At 40.5% G+C, this 23508-nt stretch overlaps 1 protein-coding gene across 9 annotated transcripts in view; it reads right to left on the reverse strand.

The window, feature by feature from the left end:
- STX8 (syntaxin 8) overlaps positions 1-23508 on the reverse strand; it is a 258093-nt gene that overhangs the window by 101788 nt on the left and 132797 nt on the right. The window lies entirely within an intron of this gene.

Here is a 23508-nt window from a genome sequence, read left to right on the forward strand (position 1 = left end):
ATGGCTTTTCAAAACCACCATCTTTTCTTCATCACCTTAGATGGATCTTTTAGTAATTACTGTCTTTTGTAAAGAACCCTTTATGTGAAGTTCAGCATTTTTTTTTTTTTTACTAATCCTCTTCTTTTAAAATTGGAAGTATCGCTGACACTACGCTAATCTCCTTAAAGTGAAATTAAGCACTTAGCAACCCTTAAAATAGCACATATAGTGTGATCCTAATGATGTAAAATTATTTCCATCCACCCTTTTGTATGGACAGACCTACAAGGATATATCTGGATGATGTCAATCTAATGTGAATAATGATTACTTCTAGGTGCTGGGATCTTGGGTGATCTTCCTTGTATTTTCCATATTATTTGAAGTCCTTCTAATGAGTACATACTATCTTTTTTTCCATTTTGGTTCCCGTTCCTCACGCCTTCCCTCCCCTGCTCTGTTTTTCTTTCTTTCTTCTTTCTTTCTTTTCTTTCTTTCTCTCTTTCTTTCTTTCTTTCTTTCTTTCTTTCTTTCTTTCTTTCTTTTCTTTTCTTTTCTTTTCTTTTCTTTTCTTTCCTTCCTTCCTTCCTTCCTTCCTTCCTTCCTTCCTTCCTTCTTTCCTTTCCTTTCCTTTCCTTTCCTTTCCTTTCCTTTCCTTTCCTTTCCTTTCCTTTCCTTTCTTTTCTTTCTTCTTTCTCTTTCTTTTTCTTTCTTTCTTTCTTTCTCCTTTTTTTTTTTGATTGCTTTAGAGGTACACTGTCTAATATGAGTCACTGTTTCTGTTAAAGAAATAAAAGTAATCAAAGGAAGGTTCCAGAGGATGCTGGAGCTGAGTTTCGAAGGCCATGTTGGTGAAGAAGCAGGAAGAGAATGATCGATATGGAAGGAATGGCATGTGGAAGGCACAAAATAGCTGGCTGCTCTTTTTCCTGGGCTCCTGCAGCCCTTCCTACAGCCTCTGTTTATTTCCAGACCCTTACATTTCATATTCTAATATTTGCTTGCATGTCTTTCTTTGCTGAAAGAGTAGTACAGAGACTCATTTTCATTCAAGGCTCTACCTGTAATTCCCAGGAGAGTGCCTAGTACACAGGCAGATAAAATAAATGAAAACAGATAAAGGCAACGAACGAATGGATAGAGTCTAAAAGACATATTTTCAAAGCACTTTGCTGCATCTTAGACCAGCAGATTTAAGCCTAATTTGTCAAATATTACCTATAGAACACCTGCCTAGAAAACCTTTCACTGCCATTTAACAATTCACTCATGATTCTATTCCCTCGTATTCAGTGACATTCTCTCTCCCAGCCTTCCTTCCATCTGTCCCCAGACTCTGCCTAGAGTCTCCTCTTCCCCTTAAATGCTGGCAATCCCACACTTCTGTATATTTTTACTCTATAACACTACCATGGTGATTTCATATACCTTTTTATTTCCTCAGTCTGTGAATTAGAAACTCAAAAGTCTCTGTTCTTCGTAGGTCTCCAAAATTCTGGACCCAGGCAGCCAGCTGCCTACACTCACTTGTACTTTGAAATTCTGACAAATATCTAAACCTGACTCCTACATTCCCTGCCCCCACTAACAGCATCAACATTCACTTGCTAGCTCATGCTAGAAATCTTCAGAGTCACCAGGCCTCCCCCACTCCCAACTCGGACATGACATTTGTAGCCACTGGAGTCATTCCTGCCTCCCAGGATTTCTGGGTCCTACAATAGCTCTTCAACTATTACTAACATCTCACAAAATTGTGCCAGTGTTTCCAAAACAACGTTCCCAACTTACTTCCTATTTCTAGTTCTGCCATCTTCTCAACCCATTCTCCAGATAGGTTTTATTTTTTTTCAAGTTTTTATTTAAATTCCAGTTAGTTAACATACAGTATAATATTAGATTTGGGTGCAGAATTTAGTGATTCAGCACGTCCATGCAACATTCAGTGTCATCACAACAGTGTCCTCCTTAAGCCAGGGGCACATTTTAATTTTTTCACATTTTAACTAATTGAAATATTTTTCAATTAAATATTTTATTTATTTATTCATGAGAGACCCAGAGAGAGAGAGGCAGATAGACAGGCAGAGGGAGAAGCAGGCTCCTTCTAGGGAGCCTGTTGTGGGACTTGATCTCAGGACCCGGGGATCAGGATCTGAGCCAAATGCAGATGCTCAACTACTGAGCCACCCAGGTGCCCTAATTAATTGAAACTTAATAGCTGGGATCCCTGGGTGGCGCAGCGGTTTGGCGCCTGCCTTTGGCCCAGGGCGCGATCCTGGAGACCTGGGATCGAATCCCACGTCGGGCTCCTGGTGCATGGAGCCTGCTTCTCCCTCTGCCTGTGTCTCTGCCTCTCTCTCTCTCTCTCTCTCTCTCTCTATCATAAATAAATAAAAATTAAAAAAAAAAAAAGGAAGGAAAAAAGATTAAAAAAAAAAAAAAAGAAACTTAATAGCTGTGTGTGGGTCACAACTACTGTACTGAGCAACACAGTTCTAAAGTAATCACTTAAAAAAAAGAAAAAAGAAAACCACATATACACGCACCAAAAGGTACAGATTTTAACAACAGAGGGAATAAAATTAGATACTAAAAAAAAAAAAAAAAAAAATGCATGATTCACCCAAAAGGAAGCAGGAAAGAAGGCACAAAGGAACAAAAACCAGACAGGACAAGGAGAGCATAAATACCTATGATGGCAGATTAAACCCAACTATATCAATAGTCACATTAAATATAAATGGACTAACTCCTTGATTAAAAGCAAAGAATATCAGCCAAGATTAAGAAAGAAAGAAAGAAAGAAAGAACGAAAGCAAGCAAGCAGGCAGGCAGGCAGGCACAACTGTATGCTTTCATAAGAAACTTGCTTTGAGTATCAGCATGGGAAGCATGCGCATGAGAAAGCTGACATGGTTACACCAGTGTTACACTACAGACTTCAAGTCAAGAAGTGTTATTGGAAATGAAAAGAAACCTTTTCGGGGACACTTGGGTGGCTCAGTTGGTTAAATGTCTGCCTTTGGCTCAGGTCACAATCCCAGGGTCCTGAGATCAAACCCTGCATGGGCTCCCTGCTCAGCAAAGAGTTTGCTTCTTCCTCTCCCTCTGCCCCTCCTCCTCACTCGTGTGCTCTCTTGCTCTGCTCTCTCTCTCTCTCAAATAAATAACTAAACTCCTAAAAAAAAGAGAGAGAGAGAAATCTTTTTTGTGATGAAAGAGCACATGTGATGAAAACTAAAAAAATCCCACATTTGAATCCCCACATTAAAACTACCTCTGAGGGACGCCTGGTTGGCCCAGTGGTTGAACTCTGCCTTTGGCTCAGGTCATGATCCCGGGGTCCTGGGATCGAGTCCCACATCGGGCTCCCTACAGGTAGCCTGCTTCTCCCTCTCCCTATGTCTCTGCCTCTCTCTCAGTATGTCTCTCATGAATAAATAAATAAAATCTTTAAAAAAGAAAAAAAAAAGAAAAAAGAAAAACTACCTCGGAATAACCTATGGGGCAAAAATAAAAATCACAGGAAAAACAATATATTTTGAACTGAATGATCATGAGAATCCAAAACAAAAGTCTGTGGGATGCAACTAAAGCAGAGCTTGGACAGAGGTGTACTGCTCTAAACGCAAAGAGTGGAAAAGGAGAAGTGTGTAAAATCAGTGATCAAACTAACGGAGTTGATCATCATTTCAATAAATGCAGAAAAAGGATTTGACAAAACTGAGTGTCCATTCATGATACAAATTCTCCACAAAACAGGGCTGAAGGAGAATCTCCTCAACCTGATGAAGGACATCTGTGAAAACATCAGAGTGAACACTGTCTTTAGCAGTGGAATACAGAACACTTTTTCTCTGAGATCAGGGAACAAGGCGAAGACATCTCCTCTGATGACTTCTGCTGAACATTCTATTAGATGTCTCATACTGCTTAATAAGGCAAGAAAAAAAGGCAAAAAGATTTGAAAATTTAAATATGCATATTTGCAGTTGACATGATTGTGTACAGAGAAAACAGATTTACTTAAAAACTAGAAGGGGACGCCTGGGTGGCTCAGTGGTTGAGGGTCTGCCTTTGATTCAGGGCATGATCCCGGAGTCCTGGGATCGAGTCCCACATTGGGCTCCCCACTTGGAGCCTGCTTCTCCCTCTGCCTGTGTCTCTGCCTCTCTCTCTCTCTCTCTCTCTCTGTATCTCTCATGAATAAATAAATAAATAAATAAGTAAAATATTAAAAAAAAAAACTAGAAGAATTAGTGACTAACAAACCTGCGGACACAACATCAATTATAAACAGCAATTATGTTTATTATGCTAGTGACAAGCAACTAAAAAGTCAACGTAAAAGCACTACCACTTATAATAGCATCAAAAAGTACACCAAATGCTTATGTGACAGTAGGCAGTGAGTTAGGTTCTAACAAGCTACCTGGAGGCCAATAATGAGGGGGTCATGCCAGCTCTTGGGAAGGTCCTGGCAGCAGTCCAAAAGAAGAAGTCCAAAAGAAGAAGTCCAAAAGAAGGAGTTCAAAAGAAGTCCAAAAGAAGTCAGATCAAACATGCCAGGCCCAAGATGGCAGGTACTATGATAAGAAGCCCCCAACCAAATTAGGAAGAAAAGCCACAAACCCCTGCATCCTGGACCTGAGAGATGAATATTTCACCCCCTAGTTAACACAAGCCCTGGCGGTTGGGTAAAAGAGAGAAACCCAACCCCCAGGGCTTGCCTGCTCTCACATCTCAAGAGTGTATTTTTCACTTTAACAAACTTTCCTTCTTGTGTCATTTATCTGTGTTGAGTCTGTTCTTGAATTCTTTCTCCTACCAAGACCAAGAACCTTTAGCAACACTTTTAGGATGGGCTGGGTTGAGGTCCCAGGGCCCAGGGTCTCCCCAGTCCTCCTAGCGACACTTAGAAATAAATCTAACAGGGATGCCTGGGTGGCTCAGTGGTTGAGTGTCTACCTTTAGCTCAGGTAGTGATCCCAGGGTTCGGGGACCAAGTCCCACATCAGGCTCCCTGCATATAGAGCCTGCTTCTCTCTCTGCCTGTGTTTCTGCCTCTCTCTGTATCTCTCATGAATAAATAAATAAAATCTTAAATAAAAAAAAGAAAAATCTAACAAAAGATGGCAAGGCTTCTACACTGAAAACTATAAAGCAGTGCGGGGAGAAATTAAAAAAGACCTAAAGAAATGAACAGCTGTATACCACATTCACAGACTAAAAGACTCAATTTTTTAAGGATATCTGTTCTCTCTCAATTCATCTACACATTCAGTGTAGCCCCAATCAAAATCTAGCAGGTTGTTCACTCATATGTGGAATTTAAGAAGCAAAACAAGGGGCAATTAGGTGGCTCAGTGGTTGAGTACCTGCCTTTGACTCAGGGCGTGACTCCGGGGTCCTGGGATCGAGTCCCACATCAGGCTCCCCACAGGGAGCTTGCTTCTCCCTCTGCCTGTGTCTCTGCCTCTCTCTGTGTCTCTCATGAATAAATAAAATCTTAAAAAGAAAAAAGCAAAACAAACAAAGGGGGAAGAAAGAGATAAATCACGAAACAGATTCTTAACTACAAAGAACAAACTGATGGTTACCAGAGGGATAGGAGGGTTGGGGCAGACCCTTGGAGGGATGAGTGAATCGGGATGGGGATGAAGGAGGGAGCTTGCAATGAGCGCTGGGTGATGCATGGAAGTGTTGAATCATTGTGTTACACACCTGAAACTAATATAACACTGTCTATTGACTATGCTGGAATTAAAATAAAAAATTATTAATTTAGGGATGCCCAGTGGCTCAGTGCTCAGGTTGTGATCCCGGGTTCCTGGAATCCAGTCCCTCATTGGGCTCCCTGCAGGGAGCCTGCTTCTCCCTCTGCCTGTGTCTCTGCCTCTCATGAATAAAAAAAATCTTTAAAAAAATTATTAATTTAAAAAATCCTAGCATTTAAAAATATATAAAAATGTACATGGAGAGGCAATTAGTTTAGAATAGTCAAGATAATCTTGCCAAAGAAAAAATAAAAGTTGGAGGTATCATATTACCAAAGTCTAAGATTTATTATAAACATATAGCAATCATGACTGTGTGGTATTGGCAGAATGACAAATGGATCAATGTAATGAGACAGAGTTCAAAGATAGACCTGTGTGTGTATGTGAGTGTGTGTGTGTGTGCGTGTGTGTGTATACTCAATTCTCAAGAAAGATATCAGGAAAAAAATCAGTAAAATACACAAAGAAAAGTCTTTTCAACAACAAATGCTATTGAAACAATACCCATATGAAGAAATGAAAATAATCTTGACTCTTTGCTCCTGCTGTATGCAAAAAATTAATTTTAGAGGTTCATAGACCTAACTGTAAAACCTAGAAGTATAAAGCTTCTGGAAGAAAACAATAGAACAATATCTTTATGATCTTGAGTAGGCAGAAATGTCTTAGATAGGACATAAAAAGACTATGCAGAGAGAAAAGAAAGTGGTCAACTGGACTTCATCAAAAATTTCTGCTCATCCAAAGACACCAAGGAAAAAATTAAGAAACAACCCACAGACAGGTAAATATCTGCAGGACATATGTCTGTCAAAGTATTTGTATCTAGAATATATAAAGAGCCCCCAGCTATTAACAACAAAAGAGACAACCCAATTTTAAAAGAGGCGAAAGATTTGAACAGATGTTTTGTAAAGAAGACATAAAAATGGCTGATAAGCACATAAAAAGGAGTTCAACATTATTAGTCACGAGGGAAATGCAAATGTAAACCACAACGAGATACTACTTCATACCCACTAGAATGCTAACCATAAAGACTGACAATCATTGGGGACAATTTGGCACAAAGGTAGTTGTAGAAATGTTTGTCACTTTTAACCAAGTTAACCACGTATCTAACTTATGACCCAAAAATTTCACTCCTATGCATTTACCAAACAGAAACAAAAACATATTTCTCAAAAAGACCTGCACAAAAATATATACAGCAGCCTTATTCATTAGAACCCCAAACTAGAAACGACTCAAATGGGCAGCCCGGGTGGCTCAGCGGTTTAGCGCTGCCTTCGGCCCAGGGCGTGATCCTGGAGACCTGGGATCGAGTCCCACGTTGGGCTCCCTGCATGGAGCCTGCTTCTCCCTCTGCCTGTGTCTCCGCCTCTCTCTCTCTCTGTGTGTGTCTCTCATGAATAAATAAATAAAATCTTAAAAAAAAAAGAAAAGAAACAACTCAAATGTCCATCAGTAGGAGAATGGATAAGCAAATCTGTATACACCAAGCATAACTGTATAATGGAATACTGTTCAGCAATAAAAACAATGAGCTGCTTATTAATGCAACAGCCTAAAAGCATTTTTCTGGCTAAAACAAGAAAATGAAAAGCAATATAATATTTCATAATTCTATTCATATGAAGTTTAAGGGTAAAATGAATGTACTGCATAGAAATGAGAAGGTAGCTGCCTCTGGGTGGTGGTGGGGACTGGCTAGATGGAGACACAAGGGAATTTTCTGAGGTGACAGAAAGATCCTAAATGATGACACAATTGTATATGGTTGTCAAACTGCACAGAACAGAATACATACTAAGGATCTGTGTGGTTTGTTGTATGGAAACTGTGCCTCAATTTAAAAATGTAAACGAGAAAAAAATTAAGTGTGCAATATTATGATACTCCTAAGATTCTCCAGGCAGGCAGCATCCTGGAAAGACAAAGTGAATGCCTTAGAATAACAAAATTGTAGAGCTGCACGACGTCTTGTGATCGTCCGGCAGTTCCTCTCCTTTTTTTTACAGCAGCAGGATATTAACATTTGGTGAATGCTCCCTGTGGCTGGTGACTTCGGAAACTCATGAGAAAATCAGTTCCTTGGCTGCGCTGGAAGGTGATTCTCATTATCATAAGATTCTATACATTGAGCCGAAAACCTGTCCACTTTCATGTTCCACGTTAGTCATTTCTAGAGTAAACCACCACTGTTATTTTTTCCACAGAACACTTCTCATCTCTCTCCTTAGTCTTCTTTTTTGGGATAAAGATAATTATCTGAAAACATTGGCAGATCCTCGAGGGAAGTGATTTCGAGATCTTATGATATATTGATGCACTGGGCACAGAATTCATCCTACAGCATGATGTGAGGCCTGGATATGCCATTTAAGCTTTCATCTAGTCAGCAACAGAACACAGATGAGCTTACACATAGCAGCATATATAAAAGCGAGTGTTTATAGCACCCATGCTTCGTTCCAAGGTAACATTTATGCTTCATGTAGTTGCTTGGTACTGCAATGGGTCCATGCAACTGATTATAGTCTAATTACTATCTTTTTTAAAATTTATTTTATTTTTATTTATTTATTTCTTTTTAAAAATATTTTTTACTTATTTATTCATGAGATACACAGAGAGAGGGAGAGAGAGGCAGAGACACAGGCAGAGGGAGAAGCAGGCTCCATGCAGGGAGCCCGATGCGGGACTCGATCCCAGGTCTCCAGGATGACGCCCTGGGCCGAAGGCAGGTGCCAAACAGCTAAGCCACCTAGGGATACCTGAATTACTATCTTTTTTTAAAAAAACAGGGTGACTAGGGATCCCTGGGTGGCGCAGCGGTTTGGCGCCTGCCTTTGGCCCAGGGCCAATCCTGGAGACCCGGGATTGAATCCCACGTTGGGCTCCCAGTGCATGGAGCCTGCTTCTCCCTCTGCCTGTGTCTCTGCCTCTCTCTCTCTCTCTGTGTGACTATCGTAGATTAAAAAAAAAAAAAAAAAAAAAGAAAAAAAAAAAAAACCAGGGTGACTAATTCACTTTTTAAAATTTAAATTCAATTAATTAATATTTAGTGTATTACTGATTTCAGAAGTAGATTCAGTGATTCATCAGTTTTATGTAACACCCAGTGCTCATTACAACACATACCCTCCTTCATGCTCATCACCCAGGTACCTCATACCCCTACCCCCTGCCCTTCCAGTGACCCTGTTTGTTTCCTATGATTAAGAGTGACTTATGGTTTGTCTCCCTCTCTGATTTTGTTTTGCTTTATTTTTTCTTCTCTTCCTCTGTGATCCTGTTTTGTTTCTTAAATTCCACACAAGTGAGATCATATGATCATTGTCTTCCTCTGAGTGACTTATTTCGCTCAGCATGATACCCCTGAGTGCCATCCATGTTGTTGCAAATGGCAAGATTTCACTTTTTTAATGGTTGAGTAATATTCCATTGTGTATATATATACATATTCACACAAACACCACATCTTCTTTATCCATTCATCTGTCGATGGACATCTGAGCTCTTTCCACAGTTTGGCTATTGTGCACATTGCTGCTACAAACATTGGGGTGCAGGTGCCCCTTCGGATCACTACATCTGTATCTTTGGGGTAAATACTCAGTAGTGCAATTACTGAGTCATAGGGTAGTCTAATTATGTTCTAATGTTGCAGGATATAATATAAAATTCAGGCTTGATCAGCCTGTGTTGCCAAAAGACAGGTGTAAAATATTCTTTGTCTGACACTAAATATTTGTCAGTTGTTATGGGTTATCTGGGATTCTAAATCGATTCCTTTTAAATTTTATAAATATTTATAATATAAAGGAAAATCAAGACTGTAGTGGATTAGCTCAGCAAAGATCAGTAGGCAACACTGAGGGGGTCGATTCTTTTTTTTAGTTTATTTATTTATTTTTTTAGTAATCGCTAGCTACACCCAATGGTGGGGCTCATACTCATGACCCTGAGATCAAGAGTCTGCACGCTCCTCCCATGGAGCCAGCCAGGCGCCCTGAAGGGGCTGATGTTTTTAATCTCAGACCAAAGTTTTTCATTTGGTTGGTAAACCTCTTCTGATTACTAGCTTGTTTGTTTGTTTGTTTGTTTACAAAACCAACTCTATTTTTTTAAATGATAAAAATTATTTAATAGCAGTTTATAAATGAGAGGGGGGGAAAGCCAAAAAGTTATCCAAACGCCCCCATAAATCACTTCTATGTGTTCTCATCTACGATTTGACATAAACATATATTTTTATGTAATTGCAATACATAAGCCCTTTGCCCTGTTAACATGATATCTTTTGTGCTCTTTCATGTTGCTACAGTCTCTCTTCACAGTTATAATTTCTAATGGTTACAAAATATTCACTCCATTAAATAAACACTCATTAAAAATAGTCCATTGTGGGGTAGAGAGAAGGCTTCTCTATTTATACAGAATGAGTCAACGGATTCTTTCCTCCTCCGTGAGCATTTTCCTTCTTTTGTCTCATTTCCTTAAATTAACAACCTGTGGTTAGGGCTGCTGCGTGAACTTCTGAGACATCCTTTTTTTTAAAAGATTCATGCTACCACTGTGGGGTTGGTTTGCTGGCAGCAGCTCCACGAGTCAGCTGTTAGGAACTCCCCAGATTTCCAAGGGCAGGGAGCCTGGGGAATTCCCACCCTGCAGCCCGGGAGCTAAGGTGGGAATTCCCCCAACCTCTGTTTCTAACCCAGCAAATTAAACGCAGCTTTCAGAGCACAGGTAGAGAAACCCCCGGCTGACTCTTTCAGAATTCTGTACAGTCCAGCCTCTGAAGAGAAATGGATCTTTTGCCTCCTGGTAAGCATTTGCATTGGCTTCTGAGAAAGTCATGTTTCTATCCTGTGTTAATCCGAGACACCATGGCATCAGAGTTTCAGACTCCAATTATACTTCGGAGCTTTTTTCTACTCTCGATTGCAGTGTCCATACTTTCTATACAAAAGGCAGAACACGTGCTAATCTATTTTCAAACAAGTTTGGTGCCTTTTGGTACCCAGGGTGGGCACAAGCCGTTGGAAAGTCATTGTGTTAGGTTGCCTTTTGCTTATGTTGCCAATCACATTTGAAGACAAATGTTAAAACCGAGAGTGAAGAGGGGCGCCTGGGTGGCTCAGTCAGTGAAGCATCTGCCTTTGGCTTAGGTCATGATCCTGGGGTCCTGGGATCGAGTCCAATATCAGGTTCCCTGCTTAGCGAGGAGTCTGCTTCTCCCTCTCTCTCTGCAGCTCCCCCTGCTCGTGTTCTCTCTCTCTCTCTCTGTTAAATAAATAAATAAAATCTTAATAAAAAAATGAGTAGGGATTCCTGGGTGGCTCAGTGGTTGAGCATCTGCCTTCAGCTCAGGGTGTGATCCTGGGGTCTTGGGATTGAGTCCCTCATTGGGCTCCCAGCTCCCCGCAGGGAGCCTGCTTCTTCTTCTGCCTATGTCTCAGCCTCTTTCTCTCTCTGTGTGTGTCCCTCATGAATAAATAAATAAAATATTTTTAAAAAGTGAGTAAAGAGCTCTTCTTGAGGGTATTCATTTACCTTGCTCTCTATTTTCCATATAATGGAGATTATAGGAAAAGATGTCAAATACATAAGAGAAACCAGGAACAGAAGAAAAGGACCAATCTGTGACTCAGCAAAGGAGAAGCAGGACCTTGCTTATGGCACCGCATGACAGGGCAGTTGGTAGGGAACTCCAGCACACCCGAGCAGAGTCTTTGGGACCTGCTTAGGTTCTGGAGGCCTAGGAGAAATCCCCTGAGCTACTCCACCTGCTCACATCTTAAGCAAGGACAGGTGAATGAATTGAGGCAGACAACACAGGCTCTTTTTTCCTTCTCCCCTCATCTAGGGCCTCAAACTGTCCCATAAGTCAATGCTAAGGTGAAAGAACCTTCCCCACTTCTAATGATAGACACACACCGATCTCTGTGTATGAAGAAGCGCAAACAGGCAACAAGTGTAAACAAAGAGCTAAAAATGAGGAAGCATCCTTTCCCTCCCTCACGTCTGCTGCCCAAGAGAAGACAGTTCCTTCCAGAAAAGGAGAAATCTTGAGAAATTGGTGTCTTTCTTTAAAATGAGATTCAAGAGGATCCCTGGGTGGCTCAGCGGTTAAGTGTCTGCCTTCGGCTCAAGGCGTGATCCTGGAGACCGGGGATCGAGTCCCACATCGGGCTCCTTGCATGGAACCTGCTTCTTCCTCTGCCTGTGTCTCTGCCTCTCTTTCTCTCTGTCTCTTATAAATAGACAATAATCCTAAAAAAAAAAAAAAAAAAAAAAAAAAAAAAAAGAAAGATTCCAGAGGGCAGTAACTGAGTGCAGCCAAAATATGCAGCACAAGGAAGGAAAAGCTTCGTTACTAGACACACTCATCCAGACAGAAATACAATCATCAAATTAAAAACCACAAGGTCGGCAATTGAACAGACTGTAATCTAAATACAAGATTCAGACAACAAGCTTTGAATGATTTCCCAGAAGTCACAGAAGAAAGGTTAGAGAGGACAAAACATGGGAGGGGAAAGCCAAAAAAAAAAAAAAAAAAAAGGGGGATAAAAAAAAAAAAATCCAGGAAAACAGGAGGAGGAAAAATGACCAAATAAATAATGGACTTTCCTTGAGCTGACAAAACACTTGAGTCTTGATGTCAAAAAAACAAAAACAAAAACAAAAACCAAAAGAAAACAAAAAAAACAGGGGCACCCGGATGGCTCAGTGGTTGAGCACCTGCCTTTGGCTCAGGTCGTGATCCTGGGATCCTGGGATGGAGTCCCACATCAGGTTCCCCACAGGGAGCCTGCTTCTCTCTCTGCCTATAAAATCTTTTCAAAAACAAAACACGACACACCTCATTGAGCTCTGAACAACAGTCTTAAGAAAGGCCTAGAACTATTTCATGAAATTTCTGAATTTCAGGGAAAAAAAAAACCATTCTGAAGCACTCAAATGATAGTGTAAAACACAGAATAATGAGTAAAAAGGTGAGAGGGGCACAGGCTTGTTGTGAGCTAAGGATTCAAACAATCTAGCCAAGTTATAGTGGAGGCTCCTGGGAAAGAGGGAGCCAGGAAGCACTCGCTTGGTGGGGAACTGCAGGGGACAGGAACAGTGATGGAAACAGAACTACAGGGTGTGTGAGGGTCACTGTCACATTCTTGTAGGATCGCATGAAGGTAACCACTCATGTCCGAGTGGGGCCCCTGAGCTGCTGCTGGGCCTCTGGCCAGAGCAACATCCAGCCACTTCTCTGCTGACTCTTCCCACACTGCAGTGATGTCTGTGACACCTTGCAGAGCATCAGAACTGCCCCAAATCCTTAAGCCCATCTGTAACCTCACTGGCTTTGCAAAAAGCACCAGGGCTGCCCATTCGGTGTATGTTTTAAAATCCGGCAAGATCACCTTCTGTATTTCTCCATGAAAAGTTTAGCAATGTCACCTAGACACTTTTGTCAGCCGGTATAAGTTCTGAACTGTGAAAACACAACCCCCCTCCCCCCCCCCAAACAAACAAACAAACAAACACAAACCCAGTGGCAGAAAAACAGAGCAAGTGGAGTAAACAACATATGCAAAACACATTCAGTTTACTTTACAAGGGCTAAGTGGCTGACTGCATTTGCCCCATGCTGCACTAATATTCACTGCCTGAGGGTATGATGTGCTGGACTAGCTTGCATTTGTAGAAGTATTCATGAAATTGCATGTAGAAGTATTCAGAAATGGAGAAAAATAGAAATGAACAGTGTGCAAAAATGGAAGGTTATATGTGCATATACATATGTGTGTGTGAATGGGCACAGATACTTTTATTTGTCATATGGTACGTGTGCATGTATCTATATGCTTATATATATATCTGTATTTATGTATCTTAGAAGATATGATATTTGACATATAATTTTTCTGGGGCAACAATATATGTATCATAGAAAAAAATTTTTATTTTATTTTTTTTAAGTTTTGCTTTTTAAAAGATTTTATTTATTTATTCATGAGAGACACAGAGAGAGGGGCAGAGACATAGGCAGAGGGAGAAGCAGGCTCCCTGCAGAGAGCCTGATGTGGGACTCGATCCCAGGACCCCAAAGGCAGAGGCTCAACCACTGAGCCATCTAGGTGCCCCTAGAAAAAAGTTTTTAAAATTAGTTTTTTGAAGGAGAGGGAGAGCATGCCCACACATGAGTAGGGGGAGAAGCAGAGGGCAGAGGGCAAGAATCCCAAGCAGATTCCCTGCTGAGTGTGGAGCCCAACACAAGGCTTGATCTCAGGACCCCAAGAAAATGACCAGAGCTGAAACCAAGAGCTGAAAGCCCAACTGACTGAGCCACCCAGGCACCCCCTAGAAAAACATTTTAGAGACAATTATCATTATAACAATCCCAAAGTATGTGTGTATACATACTTTCTTTTCCTGAAAAAAGAATTACTTAAAGAAGTATTTTCAGATGATGAAGAACTGAATGGAAAAAAGGAGAAATCCAGACTAAGTCATGGCATAATAATATAAAATATTAAATAAGTCATGGTAAGCAATGAATCTTGTAAACACAAATGTGAGTATTATTGTGAAACTTCGTGCTATAATCTTACCCTTTTTCACATACAAGAAAGTACATGTACAGAAAATATATGTACAGTTCAGTGAATTATTACAAAGTAAAATGCCCATTTAATGATCATGTAGGTCAAGAAAAAGGTGGCTGCAAACACCTCAGCACCTTTCTTCTCCTTCCCCCCACCCTGTGCCCCCAGCTAGCTAATCACTACCTCTTCCCTCTTTCCCCAAAGAAACTACCATTATGACTTTTATAATCATTTCTGGGCTTTTCTGTATAGTTTTATCACCCATAAAAAGCCAAAGACTCACACCATTTTGTAACCACCTATATAATGATTGATTCAGGGAAAGATCATAATAGATGTTAAAACCACTGGGTGCAGAGACAGGAGTTTCTTTGACATGTCACATTTCTTTGACAATATTTCTCTAGATATGTCTCTTGAAGCAAAGGAAACAAAAACAACTACACCAAAATAAAAAGCTCTCACACAATGAAGGAGATCATCAACAAAATGAAAAGGCAACCTACTGAATGGGAGAAGATATTTGCAAATGACATATCTGATAAGGGACTAATACCCAAAATGTATAAAGAATTTAATGCAACTCAACACCAAAAAAACAATAATAATTTGATTAAAAATGGGCAGAGGGCCTGAGAAAACATTTTCCTAAAGAAGACATACAGATGATCAAGAGACACATATGGAAAGTGCTCAACATCACTCATCACCAGGAAAATGCAAGTTAAAATCATAATGAGGGCACACCTATCAGAATGGCTAGACTCAAGAAAACAAGAAAGAACAAGTGCTGGAGAGGATATGGAGAAAAGGGAGCCCTTGTGCTGGTGGGAAGGTAAATTAGTACAGCTGCTATGGAAAACAGTATGGAGGTTCCTCAAAATTTTTAAAAGAGAAATACTATACAACCCAGTAATTCTACAAGTATTTACCCAAAGAAAACAAAAACACTAATTTGAAAAGGTATCTGCACCCCTATGTTTATTGCAGCATTATCTACAACAGCCAAGACATGGAAGCAGCCCAAGTAGCCATCGATAGATGAATGGATAAAGAAGATGTGGTATGTAGATACAATGGAGTATTACTCAGCCATAAAAGGAATGAGATATTGCCATTTGGTGATGACATGGATGGACCTAGAGAGTGCTTGCTATGCTAAGTGAATTAAGTAAAAAACAGAAAGACAAATATAGCATGATTTCACAGACATGTAGATTCTAAAATACAAAACAAACACTCAAAAAAAAAAGGAGAAAGAGATCCATAAATACAGGAAACAAACTGGGGATTGCCAGGGCTGGGGGGAGGTAGGACAGGAGAGAGGCAAAATGGGTGGAAGTGGGAGGTTCCAGGCTTCCAGATATGAAATGAGTAAGTCATGGAGATGAAAGGTACAGCATAGGGGACATAGTCAGTGGTACTTAAATAGCCTTGCATGGTGACAGATGGTAGCCACACCTCTGGTAAGCACAGCCTAACATATGGAGTTACCAAATCACTATGTCATATACCTGTAACTAATGTAACATCAACTATACTTCAATTAAAAAACAAACAAACCACCGAACCACTGGGTGAAGGGCTACTGGGAACCAGAATATCCACAGTCTCAAAGTATCTCCCCATGGATTCCTACTTAGTTACAGAGACAAAAAGTTACCTTCACAATGAAGAAATATGGCAGGTATCACGTTAACCAAGCAAGCAAACTTAATGTTGGCAATAATGAGACAAACTGTCACATTAGGTCTCCTGATGTCATGCGACAAGAAGTACACAACTTTATCTGTGTGGTCTTTTTTACCAAAAATCTGTGACTTGAATCTGTTTATAAGGAAACACGTGGGAAAATCCAGATTCTGGGAAATCCTGCAAGACAACTGGCCATGTACTTTTTGAAAACATCAATGGCCAAGAGGTGCCTGGGTGGCTCAGTCAGTGAAATGTCTGACTCTTGATTTCAATTCAGGTCATGATCTCAGGGTCTGAGATCCAGCCTTGTGTCAGGCTCTGGGCTGGGCATGGAGTCTGCTTGGGATTCTCTCTCTCCTTCTCTCTCTGCCCCTCCCCTCCACCCACTCTAATCCTCTCTCCTCTCTCTCCCTCTCTGGAAAAAAAAAAAAAAAAAAAAGGCAAGAGAGATTTTCTAAATTCAAGGACACTAAAGACACAACTAAAATGCAATGCTTAAATTTTGAGGACTGCCAGAGAAAAACACCTGAAAAAAAGAAAGTTGTGAAAGGACATTGCTGGGGAATCTGGAGAAATTTAAACATGGGCTCCATATTAGACAATATTCCATTAGGTTTCTTAACTGCTAATGATACCATGCTTATGTAGGAAAACATGCTAGTTCTTGGAAAATGCATGTTGAAGTACTTCAGAGACACAATCACCTGACTTTTATATAGTTTGCTGGAAAACAAAATATACAAAAAAGCAAGAAAACAGATGTAGCATGGTAAAAACTGGTTAATCTAGATGAACAGTGACTAAGTATGTGGGAAGGGTGCACTCTCCAATTTTCAGTAGGCTTGAGAAAAATTTTTAAATAAAAAAATCAGACTCAGATCAAGTTAAAGAAAATGACCAAAAAAACCCTACTGTATATACTGGGACGTGTACAGCAGTGTGGGGTAACTAAAGCCCCAGATTTGGAGCTGGAGAAACACAAAAGGGAGCCCTAGAGACCAAAAAGTACCAAGAAGACCATGCAGTGGAAGGAGATTAGGAAAGAAACCCTTAAGTTTGTTTCTGAATTCTGAGACCCCTCTGAGCTGTGCATCTGTGGATATGAACTACAGTGCAGAAAAATATCTAGCTCCCAGACTGGTAACTAGCTGGCACACAAATGGGACCAATCCAAATAGCATTGCGGAAAAATGAAAACTTAGTTGACACTGGAACCACAACCCATAGAAAGCTAGCTGGAACTTGTGGCCTCAATGCAATCAGGTCAAATGTGTGCTAAACCAAAATATATCAACATCCCCGTTGGATCTAAACAAGAATCAGTATCTCATAACATAACAATCAAAATGTTCAGGATGCAATCCAAAATAACCCAGCATATGAAGAACAAGAAGATCTCCAGTTGCATGAGAAAAGACAGTGCCAATGCTGCCAACGGATGTCAATGCTGAGGTGACATAGTTGTTGGAATTATCTGGCAAGGACTTTAAAGCAAAAAGTGCAAACATGCCCCAGTAAGTAAAAGTGAACACTCTTGAAACAAATGACAAGATAGAAAAGTTCCCCCAAAAAACAAGATATAGAAAAGAACCAAATGTAGGGGGCGCCTGGGTAGCTCAGTGAGTTTAAGTGTCTGACTGTTGGTTTGGATCTCAGGGTCGTGAGATTGAGCTCCACGTTGGGCTCTGTGCAGGGGGGTGGAGCCTGCTCCAGATTCTTTTTTTTTTTTTCTTTTTTTTTTAAAGGGTTGGATTTTATTTTATTTTATTTTATTTTTTTAATTTATTTTTTATTGGTGTTCAATTTACTAACATACAGAATAACCCCCAGCGCCCATCACCCATTCACTCCCACCCCCCGCCCTCCTCCCCTTCCACCACCCCTAGTTCGTTTCCCAGAGTTAGCAGTCTTTACGTTCTGTCTCCCTTTCTGATATTTCCCACACATTTCTTCCCCCTTCCCTTATATTCCCTTTCACTATTATTTATATTCCCCAAATGAATGAGAACATATAATGTTTGTCCTTCTCCGACTGACTTACTTCACTCAGCATAATACCCTCCAGTTCCATCCACGTTGAAGCAAATGGTGGGTATTTGTCATTTCTAATAGCTGAGTAATATTCCATTGTATACATATACCACATCTTCTTTATCCATTCATCTTTCCTGCTCCAGATTCTATCTCTCCCTCTGCCCCTCCTTACTCATGCTCTCTCTCTCTCTCTCTCTTAAGGAAAAAAAAAAAAAAAAGAACCAAATGCAAATTTTGAAACTGAAAAATACAATGATTTAGAAAAACTCACTGAATGGGCTCAACAGCAGTATGGAGATGACAGAGGAAAGAGGCAGCACGCTGGAAGACAGGTCAAGAGAAATAATCTAATTTGCACAAGAAAAAAAGAGACTTTGTGGGGCAGGGTAGGCGGTTGATGAACACAGCCTCCGGAACCTGTGGGACAATGGCAAAGGTCCTACATTCCCATCATCAGAGTCCCAGAAGAAGAAGAAAAGAGTGTGGGGCAGCAGAAATATTAGAAGAAGTAATGGCTGATGTTTTCCTAAATGTGGTGAAACACAACAACAACCCTTAAACCTATACATTCAGGGAGCTCAGCAAACCTCAAACAAGACAGACACATAGAAATCCACACCTAGACACACTTGTACCTAAGCTGCTGGGCACTGAACAAAGAAAACAAAAGACAGTCTTCTTCTTCTTCTTTTTTTAAAGACTTATTTATTTTAGAGAGAGAAACAGAGAGGGAAGGGAGGGGTGGGGAGGGACAGAAGGAGAGGAAAAGAGCATATCAAGTAAACTCCCTGCTGAGCCCCGAGCCAGACATGGGGTTCAACCTCACAACCTGAGCCAAAATAAAGAATCAGATGCTTAGCCAACTGACTCGCCCAGGTACCCGAAGAAAAGACAGTCTAATAGGGGAACAGAGATTTGAAATATTGTGTAGTTCTTATCAGAAATCGAGGACGCCAGAAGAAAGGGTAACAATAGTTTTAAACCTGTTGAGAGGAAAGTAATGCCAACACAGGACTCCATACTCGTGAAAGCCTCCTTCAGGAGTGAAGGGGAAAGAGAGACATTCATTCCCAGATAAAGAAGTACTAAGAGACTTTGCTGTCAGTAAAGTAAGTTCTTTAGACAGAAGGGAAATCACACCAGCAGGTGATCTAGAACATCAGAAATGAAGGAAAAGCAACAGAAGGAATAAATACCTGGGTAAATAGAATAGATTCTCCTCTAAGCTCTTTAATACTGTTTGACAGTTGAAAGCAAAACTCACAATGTCTGGTGCTCAATGCACAGGAGGGTAATACACAGACAAGGTTACCATACAGGGGCAGAGGAGAGGGGCTGCATGCTGGTAAGGTTTCTATGCCTGATTTCAAGCAGTAAAATACCAGTTCTAGGGGCACCTGGGTGGCTCAGTGGTTGAGCATCTGCCTCTGGCTCAGCTTGTGATCCCGGGATCCTGGGATTGAGTCCCACACTGAGCTCCCCGCAGGGAGCCTGCTTCTTCCTCTGCCTGTGTCTCTGCCTCTCTCTGTGTGTCTCTCACAAATAAATAAAATCTTAAAAAATACATGTTCTATGTAGACTGTAGTATATTAAGTATGTAATATTGTCATTGCCTAGTAGCCACGAATGCAGTCTGTACAAAGACATATAGTAAAAACCACAACAGAAAAATGAAAGGGAATAATACTAACAAAGTTCCTACATATGATTCCATTTATATAATATTTTCAAAGAAATCTGGAGTGATGGAGAACAGAGCAGTCAGTGGTGGTTGCTGCAGGGGAGGGATGGGTCAGGGTATGGCTGCCAAACAACAGGACAAGGGAGTCTTTGGAGGGACAGCACTGGTCTGTGCCCCATTTGTGGGAGCGGTCACACAAATCTATACATGTGTTAAAACTCACCATGCTACACGTATACACACAAAGTCAATGTCACTGCATGTTAATTTGAAAATTAGAGTTAAGAAGGATCTAGAGTGAACAAAAAGAGGTTTGGGGGAAAGGGAGAAATCTCAGAGAACACTAGTATTTAAAGAATAAGAAGAGCTAGCAGGAAGGATGGGTGGCAGAAAGACCAAGAGAAGATTGTCAGCCCAGAGGGCAGTCCTGCAGAAAAGGCAGGTGATGGGACAGGCCGTGTCTACTCAAGTGGCAGCTGGGGAGCTGGTGTGGACCATGCTAATAGCTGCTCCGGGTGTGGTGGGGTGAGTGGAGGCCGAGGGCAATTTGCCGGAGCTGCAGGATAGAGTGAACGCCAAAATGTGCGGAAGGGAAGACAGCCAGGCTAGACGAGCATATTACAGAAAGTGCCTATTATGTAAAACCATAACAACAGCTACTAATATTTACTGAAAACTTGCCATGTGCTAAGCCATTGTTTCCTATGTTGAGTTGCATATCGTTAGAATTAAAAAAAAAAACAAATTCTTCGACACCTCTCAGCAGTAATCATTTTATTTAAATTATTTCATTAAATATTAACCAGCCAGGTGGATACATATTCTTTGTTCATGGCTCCATGTTCCATGGTTCTAAACATAAATATTCATATTGAAAATAAAAACTATAAAATGGAAATTTTCCTTAACAACAATTTAATGTTGACAGATGACGCCTGTGTTGTTAATATTAAACTGCTCTTGATATGTGACTGTGACACAAACTATAGTATAGGTCCTTTGGGCTTGTCCTGCTATTCTTCGTTCCAGCTGTGGAGACACCCTCTATACAGACAACAGTGACAGCCTTTGGCCTTCTCATGGAAGCAAAGGCATCATTCTATATTGAATATACCTTCTTTCCACATCAGCCAAGAACTGCTAGGATCTGGACAATTATATATACATATACAAATGTGGACTGGAATTGCATGGTAAGACACAATGCAGTGGTCATCCTGATAATCTAGGATATTTTTAAAATTTCTAAATATTAGCATCAGCACAGAAACGCAAAATTTAGAAAGTCATTTAAAAATCACAGAGTCTGCCTTTGGCTCAGATCATGATCCCAGGGTTCTGGGATCGAGTCTTGCATCAGGCTCCTTGCAGGGAGCCTACTTCTCCCTCTGCCTGGAGCCTGCTTCTCCCTCTGCCTGTGTCTCTGCTTTTCTCTGTGTGTCTCTCATGAATAAATAAATAAAATCTTAAAAAAAAAATCACAGAGCTCAGAGAAGACACCATGAGCCCTAATTTGGAGACACAATCTAAAAGTACAACATACGTTATCTTAGTTCAGGCATTAAACAACCCTACAATAGGAACAAAAACAAAAACCTTGCCAGTTTTCCTAGACCCTCAATAAAAAGTTTACTTTAAAAAATGTAAGCTATTTTAGAATCCTTGCTAAATAAGGTAACAAGAAAAATACACTTCCCATTATTTTAGAAAACTGGAATCCTGGTGATAATATGCTCGGTGCTGACTCATTCATAGATTATCAATATGTGTTTCTTAGCACCCTGCATACATAAAAAGGCTCCACACTGTATGAATCCAATTATACGACATTCTGGAGAAGGTACAACTATTAAGAGAATACAAAAAAAAAAAAAAGAGGAGAGAGAATACAATGATCAGTGGTTGCCAGGAGTTTGGGAGGAAGAAGGGAGGGATGAGTAGGTGAAGCACAGGGGATTTTTTAGGGCATAGAAAACATTCTGTGTAATATCATAACGGCAGATATGTAACATTATGTGATTGTCAAAACACACAGAACTTTACAGCACAAAGAGTGAGCTTTAATGAATATGAAATAAAAAAATTTTTGGAGGCTGAGGAATCCAGGAAGGAATGCACACTGTGGTGAGAGAATCTAGCTGTACTACAAACGTATAAAACATCATCACTGAGAGGGGTAGAGAGAAAAGGTCCTGGTCCTAGTTACTTTGGAAATGAGCAGAATCTGTGAGATTTAAGGCAAAAGCAGCTGAATAATAGAATGAGATTCTAGTTGATAAAGTTGTTTTTCTTTTTTCTTAAAAAAAGATTTTATTTACTTATTTGAAAGTGTGCACATGCATGTGTGAGTGGGGGGAGAAGCAGGGGAGAGAGAACCCCAAGCAGACTCCCTGCTGAATGTGGGGCCCAATGTGGGGCTTGATTTCACCGAAATCAGATGCTTAACTGATGGAGCCACCCAGAAGCCCTGATGAGGTTGTTTGCTGTGGGAGTCAGAGTTAACACTTCAGATATTGCTTATCTATGTATACTGGAATTGAACAATTGAGATTGTTCTCAATTACAAATGGCAGCAGCGAAATTCTCACTGTTGGAGTGGGAATTTAAAGATAGGCAAGGATAATCCATGTGATAAATGGATGAAAGTTAAGAGGCGGTATAAAGAGTTTAGCTTAAGATTGATACAGATGGTTACATATAGGTAAGTGTATACACACAGGTTAGTAAACATACCTATATTTCTATGCTTCCTCAACTGGGAAGGCATTTAAAAGAGCAGCACTACAGTAACAAAGAGCACACCAGGCATCCAGACTTTGGTTTCTAATCCCATTCTCCAATAAAAAGAGTCAGGGTTCTCTGAAGAAATAGGCTGATTCTTGGACTGGGGCTGGAAATACACAACATGAGCCTCAAGTATCCAGTAGCACCAGAAACTAAGGAATTGCTTTAAGACACAAAAAACCCAAAACCAACCCCATCAGTGGGAGTATGTCAAAGGAGCACAGGAGCCAAATGACAGAAATCCCAGTGGCCAAAAACAGGAAAAGTACGAGCAACAAAATAAATAAATTTTGGATCATAGCCAAAAATATAAAATAATATCCATGCACCCATACAAATACAGAAGTTGTAAATGGGAAAGACAAAACTCCCTCGCAGAATCCCAAATGGTTTACGTAGATACTCTGTCTTCAAAGAGGGGGTGTGGGCTGCAAGTAGTGTCTCGCTTCCAAGGAGTAAAGTATGGAAATAGGGGTGGGGGAGTGATGTGTAGCTCCATAGTGGAGAAGCCTGACAAACACTACCTCAGCTGGATGAACAAGGTAAACATCAACAGTCACAAATCATGTCGATATCATGTACCCTTGATATGATAGGATGAAAGAGGTACTACGTTTCTGCGGTCTTCCTCCCAACAACCTGTAACCCCAGTCTTATGATGAGAAAAACATCAGACCAAGTCTGGTGTATCCTATACCATTCCTGACCTGTATCCCTCAAAACTGCCAATATTACCAAGAACAAGGAGAGTCTGAGAAGCTGCCACAGCCAAGAGGAACCTAAAGAGACATGATTATGAAACGTAACATGGTATCCTGGATGGGATCCCAGAACAGAAAAAGGCCATTCGGTAAAAAATAAGGAAATCTAAAAGAACTATGGAATTAGTTAATAATAATCTATTAGCATTGGCTCATTACCTGTAAATATAATGCTAATG

The sequence above is a fragment of the Canis lupus genome, chromosome 5, assembly GCF_003254725.2.
Source record: "Canis lupus dingo isolate Sandy chromosome 5, ASM325472v2, whole genome shotgun sequence".
NCBI classification, from domain to species: domain Eukaryota; kingdom Metazoa; phylum Chordata; class Mammalia; order Carnivora; family Canidae; genus Canis; species Canis lupus.